The 20,685-nt window shown below is 33.9% G+C and overlaps 1 protein-coding gene across 2 annotated transcripts in view; it reads right to left on the bottom strand.

Moving 5' to 3' along the window:
• The window catches only part of LOC125829084 (uncharacterized), a 1,125,066-nt gene that overhangs the window by 673,582 nt on the left and 430,799 nt on the right, over window positions 1-20,685 (bottom strand). The window contains exon 1 of one of the 2 annotated variants that reach the window (XM_049508360.1): window positions 5,548-5,551. The exons of the other annotated variant lie outside the window; for it this stretch is intronic. The gene's annotated coding sequence lies outside the window, so the exon portion shown is untranslated. Of the gene's footprint in view, window positions 1-5,547; window positions 5,552-20,685 lie in introns of those variants that run through there. 2 annotated transcript variants of the gene reach the window in all.

Here is a 20,685-nt window from a genome sequence, read left to right as displayed (position 1 = left end):
TTCAGTGTTTCCCCTTACATGCTCGTATATTCGATGTACTAATGCCATTTGTCCTTCATCATTTCATGATGCAGTTACAGGAGATCAAGGTTATCAATAGGAGCTTCGTTGATACCATAGCAGTTTGAGTTAGCTTTGGTGAGTCTCTGTGATTCCGGAGGATCATGTAACACCTCGTTAAGAGAGAGATCTAGAATTAGAAAGAGCCATTTTTGGAAAGAATGAAAAATCTCGAAATTTGTTTAAGTTATGTTAAGTTTGAGTTTTGGGTCAAATTCAAATGACCATAACTCCTATCACAAGATGAGTTAGGTGTGCTACAAGATACCGTAGGAAATATCTTTGAATTATCTTTCCAACGCCATTGAGTTTGATCATTTCAATGTTCATCTGAAGAAGATATGCTTATTTGAAGTCGGGCTGTTTAGATAAGGAAAGTCTAAACTTGATTTCTGCAGGGTATTATGATCTTTTCCTTACAGAATTAATTTATTTCGTTTTTAGTGAACTAATTAGGTTCAAAAATGAAATCGTTCAGTTTGCACAATTGAAAATTCACGTTAGGTCTTTAGAGAGAAGAGGAAAGTCAAGATTCGTCATCTTCGTAAGGAATTGATTGCAGATTTCATCAAAGATTTGGTCCTACGAGGTATTTGAGACTTTCATAACATTGGGTTCGTTCACCCACGTGCAAACCATGTTTATTTCATCGTGAATTCGTCCTAAAAAGATTGGAAGATTAAATGGTCATGATGGGTGTTCTTGAATTTCTTTCGTTCTTGAATTTGGTTGAGATTAAGGAGTTCTTGAGAGTTTAATATCAATAATTAGATTTAGTTTGAGTTAGATTCTTATGTATATGTTTGGGTACCTAAATCTAAGGAGATATTGAGAAAAAAATTGAATTTAATCAAATTAAGGTAAGAAAATGAGAGGAAAAGTTCATCAGCTTTGCATACGGCAATGCTGGCGCGACACGCCCCCATTGCGCCAGAAGGCTAGGGTGATGCGCCAACAGTACGCCAAAAATGACCCCTAGTAACTTCGGGGCTAGCACGGCGCGCCAGGAATGCGCCTGAGTTGATGCTATCCGGATTACATAAAGTCCTTTCACTAGAAGCGAAGCTCAAAACCTTCAAAGGATGCATGGGTTATTCATGAATATGGAGGTGCTCGAGATGCTATTGATGGTAAATAAGGGATTTCAGATTTTGAAGTATGCATGGGTCCTTTTGGCTAGAATGACCCACTTGGCGCATCGCCCAAGGTACTAGGCGATGGTCCCAGCTCACCTAAAGTTCTAGAACGTTGCCATGGCTGAAGACCACACAGGAACACTCGCCAACCAGGTTGGCGCATCACCCAATCCACTAGGAGAACCCGACTTGGCTCGCCCTTTGGCACTTCGGGTAACTTTTGGTCCCTTTTATCCTTAAACAATGAATAACTAGTTTGGGTTCATTTTAGGCTGAGACTATTTTAAATATTGAAAACTGAAAACTCACGTTTGAGTGTTGAGAGCTTGGTAAAGCTTTTGTTGAACTTTGTTTAGAAACGTTGGTTGCCTGGGATATCGATTCCCTCGAGGTCTTCGTAAGAGTTAGGTGCTTATTGTAGGATTAATGGATCGAGGTCATTGGGTTTAATATACCCTTTAGTTGCTTTTTGTTTCCTCTATTTGTGTCTATCTATATATCTTTAATTTTCGTCTTTGATTTCCGCATTTTAGTGTGATTCTCTTATAGGAATTACATCATTTGGTATCAGAGCCTAGATTAGATTCATTCCTACGATTCGAGTCTTGGATTTTTTATTAAAAAATCTGTTCATTTTCATTTTTGTGAAATTTGCTAAAATGGGTCTTGTTAATTTGAGTCTTGTTTGAATTTCTAAGATTGGAATAGTGTCCTCCAACCCTATTTGAGTCTTGGGCTGATATTGGAAGGAGTTTGGTGCTTTGTTCAAGATTTCACCATTGAAGACTTGAAGAAGATGAACATGAGTTTTGAAATCTGAAGGTTTTGGTTTGGAATTGAAGGTTAAAAAGTATTGGGTGGTGTTTCCAACATTAAGGAGAGCCTTCACCTAAATTTTCATGAAATTCCGAGACAAAATTTTTGAGGGTTTTATTTTGGGTCTTCATCTTTTTCTTGAAGTTCTTGAAGAACATTGCAATTTTGAAAGGTAAGAATATTAAAAAATAAGGAGTTTGATTCTAAAAAGAAAGAAAGAGAAAGTGTAAAGGTGTTTGTACAAAAAGGAAATTTACCTAAAAGGGTAAATACTAATGGACAAGTGAAGGGGGGGACCACAGGAGCTCAACTTTTGGAATTTGCAGGTGCAGCTTTTAGGCCATTGGACGAGCCACGACTTAGCTCGCCTAGTTCATTCAGCACCTCACCCTTTGGGCAGGTTGGTCGCTGAAAGGGCTTCCAGTTTGAGGGAGCTACTTGAAATTTCGGCGAGATCAAGCCTTGGTTATCGAGTCCAATCGGCACATCACCGAACTACCACCTTTATCGCCAAGTTGCCCTGCCCATTTGTAGAGTTTGGCGAGTTCATCTTCAAGTTGGCGAGCTGAAGTTCTCTTTTGGTGAAGAAAACAAGTCATTCGGCGATTGAAAACTCAAGTTACTCCGAATCTCAGGTTTTAAATTCTTAGTTTCTTCTCTTTTGATTCTCAAACATTCTCAAGAATTCTAAACCAATTTTCAACTCGTAAATACTCTACTTGTTGACTATTGGTTCTTGAATTCACTTCTTTGTTTGTGCCTTTTCTTTTCGTGTTTTTCTCATTTTACTTCGTAGTTAATTCTTGATTCTAGTATTTTTGTTTTAATTAAGTCTTCTGTTCTTCTTAAAATAAGAATCTACTCTGACCAAGAGTAGAAATTGGTACCTTGTGATCAACAACATATGAAAAACTATCAACATTGGCCGCGCAAATTGAGAGGCAATCAAAGGTGTGTAAACACGAGTGATTGTGAGTTCTTTTATTAATGCTATTGTTGTTTGCTGTTTTTGTGAGTTGTCTTATTGATAGGTACAATGGAAATAGGAAATGAAACTCAAGCACCTATAGGAGAAATTACTTTGGCCACTTTATTGGAAATGTTGAACAATGTGAGAGGTGATATATCAAGGATAGATGGAAGGCTGGCCAATTGGGAAGGTAGAGTCAACTCTAATGACTCCACACCACAAGCTACGTTTCGTGCATCCACAAGTGGACACGATCACACTCATGCTCCTGCTCTCACACCCGGAACCCTCCACTAAGCATTGCACCCAACTTTCAATCAATTAGGTTCAAATAGCTAGCCAAAGTACCAATCAACCGTTCCATTTTCCCCTTAGCCATGAAGCTTCACAAAGTCAAAGCCATCCTTACCAAACACCACTTAACAAAAATATTCCCTACCAAAGACCACAACCACCACTAAATCCCGTGAATATGGTGTGGAATGATGAAGATAAAGGAGGTTATAAAGGTGAATGTGAAGAAGCGCCATGGAATGAGACACCAAGGAATTGATGAACAGATCAAATCCTGCAAGGTGGACCAAGAGGTAGATTGGGTCCAATTCCATTTGATAGGAGAAAACATGGGAACCACCCTCAAGGTGGATAACAATGGGAAGTCAGTGTCAATCAAAAAGTTTTTCAAGAAGCTAGAGAAGGACATGGTAACCGCTATTAAAGAGGACATTAAAGGGGTTACTACCACAACGACAAAGGTGGCCATGGAGGCCGAGATGTTGGCATAAACTCTATCAAAATGACTCTTCCATCATTCAAAGGGGAAATCAATCCTGATGCTTATTTAGAATGGGAGTCTCAATATGACCGCCTTTTCAATGTCAATGACTTGACGGAGGTTAAAAGTAGTTGTTATGCTATCGCCCAATTTGAAGGGTATGTTGTCATATGGTGGGAATACATGAGAGGTATCACTTGGTTTTTCAAGAAGGTCATCATCCACCATGTCCCGAGTTGAAAAGATTGATGAGAGCCAAGTATGTGCCAGAACGATACCACCAAGGATTACTTGCCAAATTTTACAACTTGAGGCAAGGAAGTATAAGTGTTGAAGCATAGTCATAAAGTTAGACCATAGAGAGATTGAATAGCATGCTGTGATTCGCTTCAGGGTAGGGTTGAACAAAGAGATTTCTTCAAAGATGATCATTTATTGATTTACTACCTTGAATGATGTCATTGAGCCAGCCAATGAAATTGAGATGAAATTGAAGGAGGAGAAAGTGTCTAAGCATAAGAATTCATCTTCCAATTTTTGGAGCAAAAACAAGGTGGGAGTTCAAACCTCATCGAGTTGGAGCAAGGGTGTAGATGTGAAGAAGACCTATGAGAAGAAGCCCTTCGAAAGAAAAACATCAGAGTATCCGCCAAGAGACAAAGGTATCATTGACCCAACTAAGTTTCCTAAAGGTATTCAATGTCACAAATGTAGGGGATGGGGTCATATAATGCGTGAATTTCCCAATCAACTAAATGCTCTAATGCAAGGAGGGGAAATCTATCTTAGTGTTGAGGAAGAGCCAACAGGTGATTGTGAAGAAGATCCTCAAGAAGAGGATGAGTTTGAAGATGGGGAAGATGAGGAACCAAATCTTTGTGTCAAAAAATGAGAGAGTGTCATTCCTCTATATGTGGTGAGGCGAGCAATTATTAGTAAGGCCTTGGATGATCCGAGCCAAAGATAGAATCTATTTCACTCCAAATGTTTCATCAAAGATAGTGTGTGTTCCTTAATCATTGATAGTGGGAGTTGTGCAAATGTTTCTAGTACTGCATTAGTGGAATTCTTGAAAGTTCCTACCACTAAGCATGCTACACCTTACAAACTTCAATGGTTGAGTGACTGTGGAGAATTGAGGGTGCATCGACAAGTGATGATCAAGTTTAAGATTGGGAAGTATCAAGATGAGGTTCTATTTGATGTGGTCCTAATGCAAGTTTGTCATGTGCTACTCGGGAGGCCTTGGCAATATGATCGTTCAACCAAACATGATGGGAGAACCAACAAGTATTCACTTGTGTTGAATGATCATAAGTATGTTTGTCACCCTATGTCACCCTCTCAAGTCAATGATGTAGATCAAAGAATGAGTGAGTCGACGAAGAAGAAAAAGTGTGAAGAAGAACATGTGGAGGATGAGAGACAAGAAGAGGAGGAGAGGAGGAAGTTGAAAGGAAAGGCCCAAGTATTGGTGGCTAATTACAAAGAGATAAGGGAGGAAATTGAGTCTGAAAGTTCTTTGATCCTTATCACACATAGGGATCATGTGCGACAAACTAACCAATCTTATTCTTATCTTCCTAATTATATTTCCTTTTTGTTGCAGGATTATGAGGATGTCTTCCTGAATGAGCTTCCAAGTGGATTGCCCCCTCTTCGGGGAATTGAGCACAAAATTAATTTTGTGCGGGGATCACATTTGCCAAACAAACTAGCTTATCGGACCAATCCGGAGGACACCAAGGAGCTACAAAGACAAGTTGAGGAACTCCTCAACAAAGGTTATGTGAAGGAGAGCATGAGTTCATGTGTCGTGCCGGTTCTATTGATTCCAAAGAAATATGGAACATGGAGCATGTGTGTTGATTGTCTAGCCATCAACAAAAGTACAGTAAAGTATCATTATCCTATTCCTAGGTTAGATGATATTCTTGATGAATTGAATGGCTCTTGTGTATTTTCAAAGATTGATCTTAGGAGTGGTTATCATCAAATCCGGATGAACCCCGGTGATGAATCGAAACCTACATTCAAGACCAAGTTTGGTCTATATGAATGGTTGGTGATGCCCTTTGCTCTCACTAATGCTCCTAGTACCTCTATGCGTCTCATGAATCATGTGACTAAACCCTTTACAGGGAAATTTGTGGTTGTCTATTTTGATGATATCTTGATTTATAGCAAGAACATGCATGATCATGTTGAGCATTTGAGATGTATGTTTGATATGCTCAGGAAGGAACAACTTTATGCTAATCTTGATAAGTGTTCATTTTATGTTGATGAAGTTGTCTTCTTGGGTTTTGTTGTGAGTTCAAGAGGGGTTGAAGTTGATGAGTCTAAAATTGTTGTTATTAAGAATTGGCCAATTCCAAAATCCATAAGCGATGTTAGAAGGTTTAATGGGTTGGCTTGTTTTTATAGGAGATTTTTCAAATGTTTTAGTACCATTGTAGCCCCCATGATAGAGATAATACGAAAGGATAAACCTTTTAAGTGGGGAGAGGAACAATCTAAAGCTTTTGAGGCTTTAAAATCCATGCTTAGTTCCGCTCCTTTGTTGCACTTACCTGATTTTGATAATATGTTTGAAGTGGAATGTGATGCTAGTAAAGTAGGCATTGGAGCCGTCTTAATGTTAGACCAAAATCCCATTGCTTATTTTAGTGAAAAGCTAAAAGGTGCTACTTTGAATTATTCACTTATGATCTTGAATTGTATGCCTTGATTAGGGCTTTGGGTAATTTGAAACACTACTTGTGGCCCAAAGAATTTGTCATTAGGACTGACCATAAGTCCCTCAAACATATACGGGCCCAAGGGAAGTTGAACAAGAGGCACGCCAAATGGATTGAATTCCTTGAAACTTTCCCTTTATGTAATCCAATAAAAAAAGGGAAAGGAAAATGTGGTGGCTGATGCCTTGTCTAGAAAACATGTGTTGATAAATACTTTCTCTTCTAAATTAATTGTGTTTGAATGTTTGAAGGCATTGTATCCCAAGGATCCCGTGTTTGCTCAAATCATCAAGGATTGTGAGGAATGGGAGAGGGAAAGGTGGATGAGGGATAGTTCTTCTACTCCTTATTCCAAGTTTGATGGTTTATTGTTCAAAGGCAAGAGAGTTTGTGTGCCCATGAGCTCTTGGAGAGAACTATTTGTGAGGGAGGCACATGATGGGGGTTTAATGGGTCATTTTGGTATTGACAAAACTAGGGGAATTCTTGAGGAATAATTCTATTGGCCTAAGATGTTGTTCAAATTTGTGGTCAATATGTTAAATGTCGACGTGCAATTTCACGCTTCCGTCCCCATGGTTTATACACTCCACTCCCCACCCATCAAAGACCATGGCTTGATATTTTTATAGACTTCATTTTGGGTTTGCCAAGGACAAAAAGAGGTAGAGATAGCATCTTTGTTGTTATTGATCGATTTTCAAAGATGGCTCATTTCATTCCATGTCATAAATGTGACGATGCTTCCAATGTAGCATCTTTGTTTGTTGGGCATGTTTTTAAATTACATGGAATTCCTCAAACCATTGTAAGTGATAGGGATCCAAAATTCCTTAGTAACTTTTTGAAGGAATTATGGGGTAGACTTAGTACTAAGTTATTGTTTTCAACTTCTTTTCATCCACAAACTGATGGCGAAACTGAAGTTGTGACTAGGTTAGTTGAATTTGCTTATAATCGAGTCATTTATAGAACTATTGGCTTGACTCCATTTGAAGTGGTTTATGGTTTTAACCCTCTAACCCCTTTAGATCTCATTGCTCTTTATCAAGATGTTGTGTTAAGCCTAGATGGGAGTAAGCAAGCTGAAGCCATGACCAAGCTTCATGAAAAGGTGCGGCTGCACTTAGAGAAGAAGAACCAAGATGTAGAAAAAAAAGCTAACAAAGGCCGCAAGAGGAACGTGTTTGAACCGGGTGATTAGGTGTGGGTACACGTTCATAAGGAGTGATTTCCCACCCATCGCAAGACAAAGTTGATGTTGAGAGGTGATGGACCATTTCTAGGGCTTGAAAGGCTCAACGACAATGCCTATAAGGTTGCCCTTCCTCCGGAGTATCAAGTGTACAACACTTTCAAATGTGTGCGACCTGTCACCTCTCCTAACTGTTGTTGATGATGATCCGTCGAATTTGAGGACAAATTCTTTTCAAGAAAGAGAGAATGATGCAATCCAGATTACATCAAGGCCTTTCACTAGAAGCCAATCTCAAGACATTCAAATGATGCAAGGGTTATTCATGAAGATAGAGGTGCTCGAGATGGTATTGATGGCAAACAAAAGATTTCATACCTTGAAGATTGTATGGGGTCCTTCTGGCGAGCAAGACCCACTTGGCACATCACCCAAGGTACTAGGTTATAGTCCCAACTCGCCTAAAGTTCTAGAACGTGGCCATGGCTGAAGACCACACAGGAATACTCGCCAACCAAGTCGGCGCATCGCCCAATCCACTAGGCGAGCTTGACTTGGCTCTCCTATTGGCACTTCGGGTCACTTTTGGGCCCTTTTATCCCTAAACTCTAAATAGTTAGTTTGGGTTCATTTTAGACTGAGACTATTTAGAATATTGAAAACCTAAAACTCATGTTTGAGTGTTGCGAGCTTGGTAAAGCTTTTATCAAATTTTGTTTAGAAACATTGGTTGCTTGGGATATTGATTCCCTTGAGGTCTTCGTAAGAGTTAGGTGCTTATTTTAGGATTAATGGATCGAGGTCATTGGGTTTAATATACCTTTTGGTTGCTTTTTGTTTCCTCTATTTGTGTCTATCTATCTATCTTTAATTTCCGTCTTTGATTTCTGCATTTTAGTGTGATTCCCTTACAGGAATTACATCACGAGTCGTTTGCCCCCACCTATTTTTCATCGTTTAGCCTGTTTAAGTCCTTCTAAAGTGTATTAACGCTTCCTATTGATTCTAACTACTCTAAATGGCTTCTGAAGACCTAGAAATCATCCATAAACTTGAATCATAACCTTGAATCCATAAATTCAAACTCATGGAAAGTTAAGAGCCAAGTCTAGAAAGTTCAGACAGTCTTTTCAAGAAGTCTTTTACAAATGTTTTAATCTTGTTTTAAGACTTGACTTTTGATTTAAGTAAGAGTAACAAATGAACTTCAGTTCTTCAAAAAGAGAATATGGGTACTATGTATTCCCAAAGAGTAAACGTTTTCACATTTAAATAAGAGAGGAAACACTGAATTCCAAGAGAGCTTTTGAGCTAGTTTTTGAGTAATTATCTCAAACCACAGAAAGAGTTTTTATTTTTAAAACATATAAGCTGAGTATTTTTTGAGTAGTATTGAGCACCGATGTGGGGACGATTTCATAACAACTCAATGTCTCCATAAACCATGTAGCCATCGTGGGTAGAAAAGGTCATACTTTTTAGATGATTCCTTAGTGCTTTTTAGCATACACTAGTGGATCTACTTAGTTGAGTAGTTCTATATCCCAACAAGTTATAGGATAGTTCTGGTAGCGTGGGCGAGACATTGTATCATCACATAGCTTATAGTGATGATTGTCAGTTGGAGAAACTCCCACAAAGTTATATTACTTTGTTGTATGTATGTATATTGAGTTGTTTCTTATTATTTTAAATGATTCACATAAACTGCATCTTTAATGTTGTTTAATTCTGCATTAAGTTGAGTATCCATTTGTTGAGTAAAGTTGAGGTAAATGTTTCTTTCAGAATTCAGTTCAAGCTTATGTGATGTTTAGTTTTCCCCTCATATGCTCGTACATTTAATGTATTGATGCCATTTGGCCTGCATCGTTCTATGATAAAGATATAAGTAACCAGAATCAGCATTCAGCGCCTCGTTGATCCAGTCGAGCACTCAGAATCAGTTAATGAGCCTCCTTGTTTTTTGGAGTATTCCTTTTTCATTGCTTTGAATAGTTATTTATTTAGGAAGTAGTGGGTCTTGACCCGATGTCCATATCAGTTGTTAGAGGCTTAATATACAGTTAGTTAGTTCATTTGTCATTATCTTGTTATGGGCTCCTTATGTTGATATTTGAGTTGCCACTTTGGCTAAGTTAAATGTTTGTTTCTAAAACATTCTGAGTTTAGTTTGAGACAGTTGAGTTATATTGCATTTGAAATCTCTTCTTAATGCTTAAAGTCTTCTATTGAAATTCTAGCCAGGCCAAGAGTTCACTTGGGACCAACAATGGTTCTTGAGTGCCAGTCCCGCCGAGGTTGTAGGCTTGGGGCGTGAAAAACTTGGTATCAGAGCATAGAGTTCAAGAGTCCTAGGGAGTCTATGAAGCCGTGTTTGTTGAGTCCTAGTTATAGGTGTTAAGCGTGCCACATCCATAATTAGGAGGCTGCAACATTTAGGAACTAGCTTACTTATTTCCATTATTTCAGTTTTGTTAGGATAATCGGTGGTCTTGTCTTGACATCCCTCATAGTATTAGAGACTTCAGAGATAGACAGTAGTATTTAAGGAGTCATTCTTTCATTTCCCTTGTTAATGTTTTAAAGACTTTGAGTTGAGCACTTATGTTCATTTCAGTATTTTGAGTGAACTACTTTACTTATGAGTTGAGTTGTTTGTGTGATTCTATTTCACTTTAGTAAGTCTTTCGCTGAGAGTTGAGCCAGGCTAAGGGTTCACCTGGGCGAATAATGGTTCTCGAGTGCTGGTCACTCCAGGGTGTAGGATCAGGGCATGACAAATATGATCAAAATATCAAAGCCAAATACCCTCCTAATTAATGTTTATTAACGGACGTGTAAATAGCAAATTCGACAAATATTTTAAAGCGGAGAACATATTATTTTTTTATATTTCCAATAAATAATCAAAATGCAAGATATAATTCTATAACTCCCTTTTCTTTATTGATGTTCAATTACGTACACATTCACTTCAATTTTCTTTTTATTTTTTAGAATTTGCAAATATTTATAGATTAATTAATTGTACCTCTAATTAAAAGCAACTAACCATGCCATTACCTATCTATTATGATTTTTCATAGTATCTCAAATATTAATTAATACACCATTCTAAGTAATATTTTAGCATTTTCATGGCGATCATTTCGCCTCACAAAACAAAGGCCACGAATGCAAAGTAAGTTACATTCTTCTTAAAATTTATGTTCCTTGAACTTTTCAAAAAATATTAATAAGCACATGTCAGATACTTTATAAATAATATATTTTTGGAGAACTTCATATGATTACATAGTAATAGATAATTATAATCCATGCATATAAATTATAAGCTAACAATGGAAGTCATAATAATGAATAGTGCTCACTTCGATATATTTTGTGGTGCATTCGTCGCAAAAACACTTACTTCTTTTTGGTGGCACTATGAGCCGCCAAAAAAAGTCGTCACTTAAAATTACATTTCTTGTTGTGGTTATTAAAAGTGTAGCTAACTATGGGAAGGGGTTTAATTGAATCTCTTTAGTTGTGATATAATATTGAGTAAATATGATAAAATAGTTTTGTATACGTACACATTGTTAAATTCCCTAAACATTTAGGGAACTTTTAGTGTCATAGTAAAAGTGATTTAAAAATTAGTTTATGCCTCAATTCAAATTTCAAGTCAAACATTGTTTATTGAATTCTCTCATTAGAAGTAACATAATTTCTCGTTGTTCCACTAATCAAAGTTATGCTATTTTGTGTGCAGTGCTGACAGTATATAGTACAAAGATTAGATGCGAGGTGATGCTAATTGTTGTTTAGGGAGTTCTAGTGCAAACTTCCTCAGCAAGGAAGCTTCCCTACAATATATCCATTATTACCCAATTTACCTAACTTCAATGGTAAATTCAACTAAATTATAGGAGGTCTTGGTGGCGGTGGTGGTGGTGGCGGTGGAGGTGGTGGAGGTAGTGATGGGGGATTTGGTGATGGATTTGCATTTGGCGAGGGTCATGGATTGGGTGAAAATGGTGGATTTGGTCAAATTGTAAGGGGCCTAATTGGTGGCGGTGGTGGTGGTTGTGGAGGTGGAGGAGGAGGTAGTGATGGTGGATCTAGTTTTTTCATTGGATATGGCGAAGTCACGACTTCAGTGCAAATGGTGGTGGAGGCGGCGGTAGAGGTGGTTGTGAATAAGGAGGAGGTAGTGATGGAGGATCTGTTTTTGGAATTGGATATGGTGAGGGTCATGGATGGGGAGAAAACGGCAGTGGTGGTGGTCAAATTGGTGGTAGTGGTTTGGTGCCAGAGGAATGGGTCCATAGTGGTGGTGGCAATTGATTCCACCATTTGCTCAAATAACTATATTTCATGTGTGTGTTATTTCACCAATGGTTCTTATTTAAACATTTTCCTTATGCGAACTCTTTTATTATTAGATACATTGGCATAATGTTGACATGATGTAATTCTACTCATGTCCTGACATATTAAACTATTTATAGTAATGAATATTTTTTAATTCACCATTGATCAAGAACATCCATGATTTAAACGATTAAATTATAATTTCAAAATAGGGATCGAGGGAGATCGGGGGCTACCCCTTACCCTAGCCTACAACAACAAAATGGATAACCAATCCATTCATCGAAAGCACATACAACACACAAGTATACAACGATTCTACGCCTAAACAACAACACTTTCAATTCATTGACAAAAATATTGTCCTTTTCTGATTGACACAAGGTAAAAAATATTGTAGAAATTAAAAAGTTATCAAAATATAAAAAAGAAATGCATTTTAAAAAAAATGGATTACCATTTTTCGTAGCGGAACAGGTAGCTGGGGGATTCATGGAAGTGGTAGTGTGGTACGTGGTAGTGTGAAAAGTGAGTATTTTATTTTAAAGATTTTATTGTAGTATTCTTTTGCTAAGTGTCTTAATCTTGATATCCCTTTAATGTTAATTTTTGGTAGTGTGAAATTCATGGTAAAATGTAATAATATTTATTGTAATATTCTTCCGATAGTTGTTTTAATCTGAATATTTCTTTAATATTATTTCTGATATATTCAAGATATAACATATCTTCGGTTCTTTGGTACATAGATAAATTTTCCTCTATTAATTGTTCTAATAGTTTTATATCTTCCATAGATTCTATCCAATATTGTAAATATTCGTAATTCATTTTAATCTGAATTTATTTCTAATAAATCGTACCATTCTATTCTTTCGTAGTCTAAGTCATGTAAGTCTATTTCATATCATTGTTGGTTCAATATATCTTCTGGTTCGTTATTAAATATTTTTTCCCATATGATTCTTCTTAATTCAATTATTTTTATATCTTTAAGTATATATAATATTAAAGTTTCATAGTTTTTTATCATTTCATTATGAAGGTAAGTAGTCATGTTCTTTATTATGCAGATTTTTTATTTAAATTATTCCTTCCTATCATATTCATAATTGATTAAATTCATATTAGATCATTATGAACTAGATTATGTTTATCATGTTTTCCTGTCACTACTAGCATCGTACTTTAGCGGATACTTTCTTCTTATCAGCGCCTCAACTTTGTTTACTCCCCTAAACGGCTTCCTCGCCTACCGGTTTCAACATTAGGATGGCATAGTATAGAAGTTTTCTCCCTGTTTCTAGTGTGCTAATAAACTAGAAATCATGATTCAAATAATTCTAATACATAATAACTAACTTAAATTTATTCAATCATATATATGATATTCAGGAATATATGAAATTAGTTCCACATATTTTTTGAACAATATACCTTTGCTTCTTGCTTAGCCATGCTATCTGAAATATCTGATTGGATTTCAGATTTTTGCTCCATTTATCTAAGTACTAAATTTTTAGTTGAGAGTGTTTTTTGAAAGAAAGTTTTAAGTTAAGCAATGCCTACCTTACAACATTTACAACCGACTCTTTATATAGACATACATACTCTAATACGTTTTTTACATCTGTCCACTTACTATTTACTACTATTCACTACTATTCATGAATAGTTCCTATTTTATCCTATTAAGACTTATTTACACCTAACTTTTACACTTGTCTAATATGCACATGCATGCTACTATTTACTTTACGACTTATACACTACATTTTATGACACATTACTTACTACAATACACATTTTCATGACTTTTTACATATCTCTTTACACTTTTTCAAAATATCTATCTTCTTTTTTGTTTTCTTCTTATCTTTGTCTTCCGTCTTCTTGACTCCTTCTTCTTATTTTCTTAGATTATTCCAGCTGGACGTCTGAGATTATATTATCTTCTCCGTTGCATTTCGAACATATGTGGTCAGGGTATTTGTGACCAATTAGCTTGCAATATCTCGTTAATAATTCTGCCAAAATAAATCCTACTTTTAGTGCTCGTGTTGTAGGTTGTTCTTCTAGCTTAAGTAATGATAAAATCCATCTCTGGACTTCATCCATATCTGCTTTCCTTAGCTCCCTTGAATTGGAATAAATCATTAATTGGTCTCTTGCATAGTAGCTCCATATAGCGTTTCCGTTTAAATAATTATTTGCCAACTCTTGTATAATTGTTGATATACCAATTATCCTTTTGTTGGCATAAAAACTTGGTATCTCTATTTTGCATATCTCTTCTTGTTGTCCGATATCCTCGGGTATAATCATATCTTTAGTTACTCCTATCTTTATAACCTGTATTGGAGGTTTTATTTCCTCGTATAATATCTCCGCTGGTGCTGTATAGAATTTTATATAAAATAAATTTCCTTTCGTAACTCTTTTGTATGTGATGAATGCTTTGTGTAGTTCTGATATTCCACTAACTTCTTCTCCGTCATATGTTTATACGGTATTAAACAGTCCGTAGTTGTAACATGTTCTTACTAAATTAGCGTTAGTTTTCGGTTGTGCAATTAACTTGTTATATCCTTGTAATTTTTGTGTCAAATAATCTTGGTTTGGTTCTTTTGTAGTTGATCTGGGGTTGCAGTTTAAATAGGTTTGGATTTTGTGGATATTTTCAATATAGGTTCGTGTGATGTAGTTATATGTCTTTTTCTCACTTTGGTTTTGCAAACTATCTACGTATGTAGATGTTTGTGGTTCTATGGACACATGTCTGGGTGTCTTTTGGGTAAATGGTTTTGCAAATAGCTGGTTTAAGTTCACATTTTTATGTTGTTTATCGCTAACTTGTTTGCTTGTACCTGCAGCTGTATTTAAACAAACATTATGGGTTTTAAGGAGTTTCCCATCGTCTCCTTTTTCCGTCTTCCGCTTGACGTAGCTCCGCATTTTTATAGTCATGCTGCTGACTAGCTTTAGACTTCAGATTATCTTCATTAGTCTTTAGCTTTTGTATCTCGTTGTCCATACTATCCACTTTTGTATAAAGTGTAGTAATAGCTTTGACTATTTTTTCGATTGTATCTTCTTCCTCAGTCTCAGTCTGAGTAGCTTTGTCATGATAGGTAATCTGCAATAACATTCTTATCAGTTTTTATTACTTCAATTGTAAATGTAAAATTTAATATATTTAATACTAATCTCCTTATTTCTTTTGTCGTTACCGAATCTTGTATTTTTCTTGTTAGCCACCATTTTACTTGTGTATTATCTGTTCTTATAATAAATTTGTTATATACAATATATGGTTCAAATGATAATAAACACTTACATACTGAATATAATTCTTTTCTATTTATTTCCCATTTTATTTCTGTATTATTAAATGTTCCTGAATAATACCTGCAATGATGTTCTATCGTAGTGTCATCATACCTATATTTTAATATTCCTCCATAACTTTTTTCACTCGCATCTGATTCTATTATATAAGTAAATTTTTTGTTTTCATCTGGAAGGTATAGTTTAGGTAAGTTTTTACATAATAATTTTACCTTTTGTATTTGTATTTGGTCTTTTTTATCAAACTGATATTCTATATCTTTCTTTAATTTTTGTTGTAATGGTTTTAAATTTTCTGCTAGTTTGGTATGTATTCTCTTACTTGATTTACTAGTCCTAAGAATGATTGTAATTTTTTTTTTGTGTCTAGTTGTTCATTTGAGTTAATTATTTTTTGTACTATATGTGCTTGTATTTTTATCCCGTTTTTATCAATTTGTATTCCTAAGAATTCTATTTGATTTTTCATTATATCAGCTTTCTTTTTACTTAGACTTATACCTGAATATTCTATGATGTGTATAAATTTTTCTAATAATCTTATATGTTCATCTTGTGTCTTAGAATATAATAATATATCATCGATGTACACTACACAATTTTCTATTTGTTTAAAGTAATTGTCCATAAAGTGTTGATATCCATCTGGTGCGTTTTTATATCCGAATGGTAATACATTCCATTCATAAAATCCTTGTGGTACAGTGAATGCTGTTAGTTTTTTAGATTCTTCTTCTAGTTTTAAGTGATAAAATCCTGATTTACAATCAAATTTGCTAAAATAATTATCTCCTTGTATTTGTCTTATCTTTAGTATTCTAACAACAAAACATAAAATAACAACAAAAAATTAAATAGACAAAATAAAAATAGAAGATCCCTTCTCTAAAACATGCTTTTATTAATCTTTCTGTTCCTCCTAAGTGTACATATTTAATTGGATTTTTAGCCTTAATATCTTGTATTTCTTTATTTATTATTCGTTTATTTATTATTGGTATTTTGGCCTTTCCTTTAGTGTATTTGCAATCTATGATATGTTCTCTTTGACTTACTACATAGTATTCTTCTTTTTGTTGTTTAAACCAGTTTCCTACTGTTGGTATTTCAAATATTTTTGCTACGCTTAGGTCTAATTCTTTTCCTTTTATTTGTTCAAATATACTATTATCAAATATTATTTTCTGTTCTAAATATTCTTCGTCTTGATGTTTTTCTTTATTTATTGTTTGTACATCTGCTTCAGCCAGTTGTTATATTATAGAATTCAGTTTCTATTTCTATGTCATTATCTATTTCATTTTCCGATAATTCATATATACTATCATTGCTTTCTAATTCATAATCTATGTATTCTATTTGTGTATATTTTTCATCATCTATTATTATTTTTGATATTTGGTTTTTCTTTGGATTTTTAGGTAATTTACAATCTCTAGCTATATGTACTAATTTTCCACAATTATAACAAGTACATTCCGTTAGTTTTCTTTTTGGTCTATATGGTCTTTTGGTTTTGTAATTTTTTACATAGTACCTTCTTCTTGGTTTTTTATATTTATATTTTGATCTGTATTTTTTATTATACTTCTTTTTATTTTTATAATACCTATCCGTACAACCAAATTGAGGTGTTGTCTTATTTTTGCAACATGCCAAGTTTTTTACTAATATTTTTTCCATTTTTATTTCTTCTTTATGTTTTTCACATAGTTCCATAAACCATCGTTGTAACAATTTTATTCTAGCTCCTAAGGTATCTGTTAATTCTGCTTCATTCCAACTTTTTATTACTTTTGAATTAAAAGGTTCTGGTAATTTTGTAAAATATAATTTTTTTATTTCTTTACTTTCTTCTGTGCTATATGTTCCTTTATAATAATATTCTCTAAATGCACATGTATATTCGTCTATGTAACACATATTACATATTGCTAATTTTGTCATAAGATTCCGATTTATGATTTTTTCTTTATTTTGTTCTTCTACTTCTGTTGTCATACTACTAAATTCATTTCTTATAGCTATTTCATATTTATATAATATTTCCATGGTTGTAGTGGTTGTTCCACCATCAAATTTTTTATTATTTCTTAAAGTTGTTAAGCTTTCATTTGTTAAATTTTGTAGCCATAATTTTACTGTTCCTATAAGTGTTCTTTCTATGTATCCTGGTGCCTCTGCTATTACTATCTTGTTATCTATTAATTGTTTTGATATGTATCCTACCCATAATTGGATTGTTTTATTTATGTCTGCTACACAGTCTAAATCTAAAAATTCATGTTGTCCAGTTATTGGTTTATGCGTCCATTTTTTATTTAATCTTTTATCCCATGTAGTTTTTTCTTTATCATATTGTTCATAATTTTCATTATAATATTTTGGATTAAAATTTTTTGGGCGTTTTACCCCTGATGTGCTAGGTTTTTCGTCCATGTCTACGTCTTCTGTATTTACTTCTATATTCTTTGTATTATCTATGTTTGCTAAAAGTTCCGTATATGTTTCGCTTATTTCCGAATGTTGTTCTAGATCATCATCGTTTATTTCATCAACTCTTATTTCGAGTAGATTATCTTGGTTATTTTCTTCTTTTTCTCCTAATTCATCTTGTAATTGCAATTTTTCTTTAAATTTAATTATCTCATTTGCTAATTTTGTTTTTTGTTCTTTTTCTTTTTGTTTAATTTCATACATTTCTTTTAATATTGCTAGCTCTTTTTCTAGCTCTATTATTTTAGTATTTTTTACTTCTTCTAATTGTTGTACTTCCTTTTTTGCTTGTTGTTTTATTTTTTCAATTTCCGTTCTTCTATCTATTTCTTCATTTTCTTTTGTTATTCTTACCATAGCAGTTAAACTATCTTCTAGTTTTACCGTTTCTTTTTCTAACATTAAACTTATATTGTCACCTATTTTCTTATATCTTCTTCCTAGATTAGAAAATATTATCTTTATTTTTAATCCGTCATAATTTTCATATGTTTTTTCATCTATTGTGTATTCTTCTTTATTCATTTATAAATTATGTTGTAGTTTATATTCTAAGTTATTTATTTGTATTTCTAGATATAAAATAGTCTTTCTTTGTGCTACTATAGATTTGTGACAAATTCCTACGAATATATTATTGTTAAGTCTATTTTGCCTATGTTCTAATTCTTGTCGTTTTTCTATAATTATTTCATTAAGTTTTTGTCTATATTCGTTATTCTTGTTATTCATTGTATTTTTAAATATTGAATATATTTATATTCTATTTTAGATATATTATTTATTAATTGATCTAATTTTTCATTATCAGTCTTTGTGATATTAAGTTGTTTATATTTCGGATATAATTTATTTAATTTTCTTCTTATTTTTCTTAATTTTCTACTCGTATGTTTCTTACCGTGTTTCTTATTATCCATAGCTCTGATTCAAAACAATGTAGCTATTTGAAATTTCTGCACAGTTGCCTCATTTCACATTTATGCCCCCTAACTTTGGGTGTGCATGAGTAGACACTTAAACGTGTGTAAAGTTGAACATGTCGATACAAGAGTCCCTGGTGGCAAAATATACCTATGACACACCATAAAACACAAATTGTCATGTAGGATGCCACATAAGACGCGTGTGTCTATTTGTTTAACTTTTTACAAGTTTAAGTGTCTAGTTGTACACACCAAAATATAAAGGACATAAATATGAAATGAGGTCAAATTAAAGGGTATATTGAAAGGAAACATCTTTCAGAAGAACTTAATTTCTTCTAATTTTAAAGAATCATACCACTCAAAGGTGACTTTTTTTATCTTTCGTATAAGAAATAAAGTTCAAATTGTTACCTAAGAAATAATCATTTTGTTTAGGCATAATACATTAATGTTTTCTTTAATATGACTTTATCTGGAACCAAAACCTTCCAACCTTGGGTGTGCACAAGTAGGTACTTAAACTTGTATAGAGTTGAACAAGAAGATACACATGTCCTACTTGGCGTTATACGTGGAAATTCATGTCCAATGCGGTACCCTACATGTATTATGCCACGTACGACACATGTGTCTACCTTTGCATACCAAAAGTTTGAGGGTATAGATACAAACTAAAGGCAAGTTAAATGACATATTTATGTATTATGCCTTTTATTTATATAGGGATAAGGCACAAGTAACCCCCAAGACTATGATCAAAGTTCCAGAGATAGACCTTAACTAACCTAAGGTCCTATTACCCCCTTAAATTCTTTTTTTTTTGAAATTTTGTACACCTTTTGGCTTACGTGGCACACCCCGTGACTCCACACAGTTGAGGCATATGGGAGATATTTAGATGTCACATAAGCCAAAAAGGTGTACAAAATTACAAAAAAAAGGATTCAGGGGGTAATATGACCTTATTTTGGTTAAGGTGTATCTCTGGGATTTCTTCATAGTCTAGGGGGCACTTGAACCTTATCCCATTTATATATATAGTTCAAAAGTTCAAAGAAGAAAGCAAATTTAGGATTTTTTTAATTCATTTTTCTTCTATAAACCCCCCCCCCCCCCCCCAAACTACCACCCCGATAATCTTTTTTTTTATATATATTTAAATTTAAAATTTGTCTTCACTCACTTTTATATATGTGTAACCGCATACTTTATCCGACTCAGCAAACTTAATGCCACATAAGTTTAGTCAAATCAGGATAAAAAGAAGTGTCTCCTCGAACATTCCACCTTCTACAAATAATAAATATTTATTGACCAAATATCCAAATATTGTGATTATTTTTCTAAAAGACTAAAGAGATACCTTCGAAAAATAGTAAATAAGCATTGACCAAATATCCAATATCGTAAAAAAAATTCTAAAAGAACCACACTCTACAAATAATAAATAAGTATTGACCAAATATACAAATATAGTGATTTTTTTTCTAAAAGAGCTAAAGTTATATATCATTCTTATCTTATCAATGGCATCCTTATTTATCTTAAAAATTACTTTCATCTTCTCAATTTAATTGTCTATATATAGTCCTCAATATTTCAAACCTCAAACCACATTTTTCTCAACTATTATTCTTTAAGTTTTGTTTACTTTTCTTTGTTTCCTACAAATATTTTCTAATATCCACCTTTATATTATTATGAGTTGTTCATATGAAATGAAAACTTGTCGAGACACAGTTCCTTATATGGCACCAGTTTCGACAATCAAGAGTGCTCAAATGGTGGTATGATGTCTTCTAACTATTTTTTTTCTAATTTAGATTACTCTATCAATAATTTGTTTTTTACTTAAGT

This window comes from Solanum verrucosum, unplaced genomic scaffold (assembly GCF_900185275.1).
Source record: "Solanum verrucosum unplaced genomic scaffold, falcon-dt-bn FXZP01000007.1, whole genome shotgun sequence".
NCBI classification, from domain to species: Eukaryota; Viridiplantae; Streptophyta; class Magnoliopsida; order Solanales; family Solanaceae; genus Solanum; species Solanum verrucosum.
Note: the sequence above shows the minus strand (reverse complement) of the source record. Positions and strands in the feature narration are given on the sequence as shown.